This window comes from Denticeps clupeoides, chromosome 7, assembly GCF_900700375.1.
Source record: "Denticeps clupeoides chromosome 7, fDenClu1.1, whole genome shotgun sequence".
Classification (NCBI taxonomy): Eukaryota; Metazoa; Chordata; class Actinopteri; order Clupeiformes; family Denticipitidae; genus Denticeps; species Denticeps clupeoides.
Genome location: NC_041713.1, coordinates 23408625 through 23415863, shown reverse-complemented (window position 1 = coordinate 23415863; position 7239 = coordinate 23408625).

The window sequence follows — 7239 nt, the reverse complement described above, 5'->3', positions numbered from 1 at the left end:
GCCAACCTGTGTGTTTTTTCAATACTTTGCTGGCCTGCATGTAGTTGGATCAGAATGTCAGTAGTCATTGATTCTTGAATCAGTACTTGTCTGCCTTTGAATCCAACTCCTGCTTCAATGGCAAGTTCATCTCATTGAAGTATTTTCTGTATCTTATCTGGCCAGCCCTGATAAATTATTTCTTTTAATGCACTTAGCTTAGGGTCTTTTGCAGTCTCCATTCTGAGAGCCTCCTGTTTGTTTAGAGGAAAGTTTATAATTGCGACAGTGCGGTGCTCAGGGTCTTCAAATTCTGCATCCTGTCCATCTATGTGTTCATCAAGTTCAATGTCTTCGTTGTTTTTGGGGTTTGGCAGGCAGCTGAGAGTGTCTGCGAGAATCATTTGGTTTCCAGGGCAATGCATGATGCTGTAGTTATATCCCTGCATCTTGATCAGCATTTGTTGCAACCTGGGGAGAGCAGCATGTAGAGACTTTGTTTACAATGTAGTAAGTTATGTAAAAAGTTTCTGGTCAGTTACCACAATGAATGAAGTGCCATACAAGTATATATGATATCACTGCATGTCATATACAATAGCAAGCATTTCTCTTTCAGTGTTGCTGTATCTTGATTGGCATTCAGTTAGCGTTTTCGATCCAAAAGCAATGGGCCTGTTGTCTTGAGCTAGTGCTACTCCGATTCCTCTCTGTAATGTATCTACCTCCAGCATTAGGCTGGTTGTTGCGTTGCAGTATTTTAGCCAAGCATCAACAGACACTCTTGACTTTAGGTCTTCACTTAGCACTTTTGGTAATCGGTGTCCCACATCCATAGTGAGGTGTTTCTCAGCATTCCCCTCAGAACTTGGCTTTATCTGCAAAACGTGTAGATCTAGGGTGACAGGAAGTTCATCATGCCCATAAATGTTGTCATTTTCTATATGTCTTGGACTTTGGCTGGGTCTAGTCTGATGCCTTTATCTGTGTACAGATTGCCAAAAAAACTATATGCTCTGTTGCTTGATGATACACTGTTAAACACTGTTAAACACAAGTCCTGTTTCTGTAGATCTTTCCAATAGGCTAATTAGGTTCATGATTCTTTTTGTCAACTCCACGTACTACAATGTCTATGCTGATCACACCATGAAGACCTTCAAGGATTTGGTCAATCTTAGCTTGAAGAGGTCCGGGGACACACTGAGACCAAATGGTAAGCATCTTGATGTGGATACTGCATTTAATTTGAGATTCAGTGAATGGGTTAGCACTTTCCTTTAAAACAAGTTTTGCTGTGCCTGTGAAACTGGCAATTTTATCGAATTGGTATATTCTTTTGTTTACTACTACTCTTTTGAATTATTTTCATTTTTTTCAATCACATCAACATTTACTATCACAAGGCTGATGAGTTCACATGTGGGTAGGACAACCAAAGCTGGTCCAAATACATCAACTTTGCATCGGTCCACTTGGATTCTTTGTACTGGCATGGCATGTTGATTTCAAAGCAGGGAATTATGTTGCCAGTGTATGATGTTAGTAGAACATTGGATGCTGGTTTTAGATGTTCCATGCTTTTGAGTCAATGTAACCATCTCCTTTAACATGTGTGTGGTTTAACATTCAGAGTTGTGTATGCTTCATCCCTGGGTGGTTTTACATGGATGCTGTGCATGCATTTTGCATGATGGTGATGGAGTAAACGTGTTTTTGTTATGCATACTCATCATCATCATCCTGGGCTTATCCTTACGTTCGTGTAGCTGTGGTATCTGTTTGCATGTTCTTGACTCAATCCTTCTGTGCTGATTAGATAGCTGACTTTGTTGTTTGCTCTTTTTACATTTTGCCCACTTGCCTCTGTTACCACACATAAAGCATGTATCATTATATGCTGGACACTGTCTTGGTTTGTGGTTCGCGTCACAGTTTCGGCATGTTCGTCCTCCTGTTATAGTATGGACCTGTTCAGTTTTTGACATGCCAAGCTGTTGTACTTGTTCATTTTCAGCTGCTAAGGCTTCGTGCTTCCTCCCCTCTGCTAGTACATCAGCAATGGGATGGTCTTCAGGCTTGCTGTACAGATAATTTCTGAGACCATCAAAAGGAGTACTGGCAATAATAAGCTCGACAAGGCATTCATTAAGTTCATCGTCTGTGAACTGGCTCTAATCACAAAATCATCAATGCACTCATTTGACTTTTGCCTGTACTGCATGAGATGGAGTCTGTGAATTCTGAAGTTCACATTTATTTGTTTTCTCCATCTGTTATCTCCCCATCCATATCTCCTACAGATTGATTTTTGGGGTCAGACCAGTTTATCATTGGTAAATGCATTGCCGTTTTGCTGCAGAAAGGGGGCATGCTAAGCAGTGTTTGGGTGCTGTGTTAAGCATGGCTGTAAGCAGTATGAACAGCGAGATCTCTGCAACGGGAATTGTTCCCACAGGATTATTCTTGCTACTGTTTACTGGATGTATAATATGGTTATCCTTTCCTTTTTAATTTGGTTTGGTTTTTAGTCACCTTTCTTGGACATTTAGCCACGCATATGAGCAGCGTTCACTCAAAAATGGGCGTTGGGTGTCATAATGCTTAGAGTTAAGGTATGGAAGCCATACGGGTTTATGTGTGTAAGTGTGTGTTTTAATGATTGTCTTTTTCAGTTGTGGGTGCGGCAAGACCAGTGCGGCACCCTTTGGTTGTGCAGAATTCATAGCTGTTCCTTCAGAGCTCCTCCTCATCCCCCCTGATCCCCTGATCATGCTTTAATTGGCATTCACCTGAGAAAGAACAGTTGACTGAACATGATTTAGAAAGACACACTACTGTCTATATAAGGTGCCACCATTGACAGTTCATGACAGAGCACAAACAAGCATGAAGTCAAGAGAAATTGTCTCTAGACATCTGAAACAGGATTATCTTGAGGCACGAAGATTACAGAAAAACTTCTGCTGCTTTGAAGGTCCCAATGAGCACAGTGGTCTCCATCATCCATAAGTGGTAAAAGTTCAAAACCGCCAGGACTCCACCTAGAGTTGGCTGGCTGGCCACTTAAACTGGGCAATTAGGGGATAAGGGTTTTAGCCAGGGAACCCAAGAACACTCACTCTGAGTCACTCTGTCAGAGCTCCAAAGGTCCTCTGTGACTGAAGAAAACTTTGTAGAAGGACAACAATCTCTCCCGCAGTCCACCAATCAGGCCTGTATGGTAGAGGGGCCAGACGAAAGCCACTCCTTAGTAAAAGGCACATGGCAGCCAGCCTGGAGTTTGCCAAAGGGCACCTGAAGGACTCTCAAACCAAGAGAAACAAAGTTCTCTGGTCTGATGAAACAAAGATTAAACTGTTTGATGTGAATGCCAGGTTTCACATTTGTAGGAAACCAGGAACCAAGACTTACCAGGCCAATACCATCCCTACAGGGAAGCATGGTGGAGGTAGCATCATATTGGGAGAAATTGGAGAGTAGTCAGGATAGAGCGAAAGATGACTGCAGCAATGTACTGAGACATCCTGGATGAAAACCTGCTCCAGAGTGCTTTTGAACTGGTGTGACAAATATCAAGATATCAAAGGAGTGGCTTCAGGACAACTCTGTGAATGTCCTTGAGTGGCCCAGCCAGAGCTCAGGCTTGAATATGATTGAACATGGATCTCTGGTGAGATCTTAAAATGTCTGTGTACTGACGCTTACTGACGTGAAGAGACCACCAGATAAATCCTGGTTCCTGGCAACTGCTAAACAATGACTTAGCATCAAATGAACCAGAGGGTCACCACAGCCACCACCACCGTAACAACTAAAGCTTCAGGGATTTTCAAATGGACCAGTAACATTATAATGGACATGTAATGTACACCATAACACTGGACTAAAACCTACTCTGCACTGTCCAGTACCTCCAAACATGGACAGATGCTCTATACTACACTTCTCCACCTCTACAACTGTAGGACTTTTTTTTTTCTTATTGGACAAATAATCACAAACCCTGCACTGACACCATTTGCAGGCTCACTCTACCCTGGAAGGGGGTCCCTCTCTGTATCACTCCTTCCCAAGGTTTCTTTTTTTGTGTGGTCAAGTGTGAAGGTGTCAACTGTAGGGCCTGTCAAAGCCCATTCAGACATACTGTATGTGATTTTGGGCTATATAAGAAATAAAAGTTGTTGTTGTTGCTTCCCATCCAAACTGATCCAAACTGATCCAAGCTTGAGAGGTGCTGCAAAGAAGAATGGCCCAAACTGGCCAAGGATAGGTGTGCCAAGCTTGTTACATCATATTCAAAAATACTTGAGGCTGTAATTGCTGCCAAAGGTGTCTCGCCAAAGTATTCAGCAAAGGCTGTGAACACTTATGTTGTCATGCTGTGAGGTGGACGGCAGACATGCAGCCATTATCTGAGAGCAGAGAAAGTTCTGTGACTGGAGGAGCGAGATCACTTGTTATGACGTTGGCAGGAGGGAGAAACGCTGGAGTTGTGCGAGTGGTGCACAGCTCGCAGCAGTGGCGGTGTACCACAAATACGAGGACAGAGACTGTACCGTAGTCTATGGAGTCCTGGTGGGTGTGGGTAGGTTCAGTGTCATCAGAAAAAGGTCAATACCAGAGAGGACTTTCAGTCCACTTACATTTACAGCACATATGGGGTGTGCAGAAGAAGAATCCAGAGATGGGCGATTAGATTCCAAAATGGAATCAAATTGGGCCAAGGGAAAATCCAAAAGAAAAGGTCAAGGCAACAGTGAAAAAGATCGTGGATGAAGGCAATGCAAAATGCAGGGAAATAAAGGCAGTAGTGAAGCATGGCAGCAAAAATGATAATATTCACATTGATGAGCAAGCAACCACCGAGATGGAGGTGCTGATTAAAAATGCCATCCATATTGCTATTTCTCACAGAAGTTCAATTAGACACAGCAGCGTTATGGGGTGGGGAACTGTGATCTGCTTGCTGTAAAGTGGGCTTTGGAGGAATGGCAAAACTGGTTTCAAGGCTGTGACACATTCTTGTCTGGATTGACCACCAAAATGTCCTTTTAATTTGACAAGCCTCTCATATAGCCCTGGCAGTTGAAACAGCAAAGCAGTACTCTCACGTCAACATGGCCCAGACACCTTCTCGGTCACTCCCTCACCCATCATTCCTTCATTGCACAATGTTGACTCCTACGATGGGATCCAAATATCCCAGTTGTCTCATCCCTGCTTCACCAACATACATGAAGGTGAGCAGTGGGCATCCATGACAGGCACCCGGGGAGCAGTGTGTGGGTGGTAGTAGCCTAGTAGCCTAGTGGGTAGGTCCTAGGTTGCTCCAGGGAGACTGTCCCTGTAACTACTGATTGTAAGTCGCTCTGGATAAGGGCTTAAACTGATGCCTGTTTGGTGTGAGTCAGGGCCAAGAATCTGAAAATTTGTTTGTTTGTTTGTTATCAGGGCTATAGGGTGGTAGTAGCCTAATGGGTAACACACTCGCCTATGAACCAGAATAACCAGGTTCAAACCCCGCTTACTATCATTGTGTCCCTGAGCAAGACACTTAACCCTAAGTTGGGGGACTGTCCCTGTAACAACTGATTGTAAGTCGCTCTGGATAAGGGTGTCTGATAAATGCTGTAAATGAAATTAAATTAAATTAAATATTGCTGGGCCATAACAATAAATCTCTATTACACGATCTTGTGACCTGGATGTGTCCCATGGGTCACGAATTTGACACCTATACATTGACTGGCTGTAAAGACATGTCATACTAATGAAATAAAAATGAAGGGGTACAATTTTCATACATTATGGGTTGTGTAAAACTGGGAGAATAGAGTAAAAACTTTTCTCTGTACACACAAAAGCACTGTATTCAAACCACTCCAACTTCATGTTACCTGGCAGAAAGAGGCATGGCACAATAGAGGCTATAAGAATGAATAATTTCTAATTTATTAACACCAGTAAATCATTATTGCAGTTATATGTAAATATTGTACGTAAAAAGTAGGGCTGCAACCCACGAATCGATTTAATCGATAAAAATCGATTACTAAAAGAGTTGGCAACGAATTTCCTAATCGATTCGTTCTGTCGCGCGACGCGGAGACGTTTGATTATTAAAAAAAAAACTTTATTTGAGCGCGGAGCGGAGTGAACACACTCGGTCTCTCTCGCACACAGATGCTAGCAGAGTTTGGCGCCTCATAGACAGCGCGGAGTGCTGTAAGTCGCTCTGGATAAGGGCGTCTGATAAATGCTGTAAATGTTAATGTTTACCCGTCATCCAGCTTGTCAAGCATGACAAGTTAGCGTTAGCGCGTTAATAACAGTAGTAAAGCAGGAGTGCTATAGTTACTTTGTATTAAAACTAAAGACATGTTTTTATTCACTAGCCTTTTTTGGACCATTCATTTTTCAATCTGTTGTCATGTATAGCTACACTGCCTAGACACATTACCTAGTAATTTTGTCTCGTTTCCAGTCCAAATATCTAAAAAATCTTAAATCAAGATTAATAGACAAGAGAAATGGCATGAGAAAATTAAGTGATGCTTAAAACTTCTATTTGAGATTATATATCATTAAGATTAGTTTTCTTACCCCATTGGCAGATAATTTTGCTTGTTTTAAACAATCACTTAATTCTGAGAGGTTTTATCAGAAAACAAGACATTTCTATTTCATGCTATTTCATGTGTCTAGTAAATGTATCTTGATTTAAGATATTTTGTCCTGATTTGGACTGAAATCAGAACAAAACTACTAAGTTAGAAAAGCATTTTTTGCAGTGTGTGTCAGTGTGAGAGTTTGTGAGTATGTGCATCTGCAGTGTAGTGTAGAGAACAAGTTCTGACATTGAAACAAATCCTGTTAAATTTTCTGATTTGTATTGTTCTTTATTTTTTTATAAATTATTTATCGTTCTGGCAGCTCAGGTGGCACTTTATTAAAAAAAAGTCTATATTTGGCAGATGTAAAGCATACATGTGTATGTTTTTTGTGTTAGTCCATTTTTATTTTATTTTATTACTATTATAACAGCTCAAGGAGCAACATGTTTTTTATTTTTTCTACGATTAATCAAAAAATAATCGACAGATTAATCGTTAGTTGCAGCCCTAGTAAAAAGGTTCCAATGTTACAGAGAAAACCAAAATTAAGAGAAATGAGGAAGGATAGACAAAGAGGGGGAAAAAGCTAGGAAGACAGAGAATGGAGGCAAAGACTCAGTAGCTGGCAGGCCCAGTTCCCGAT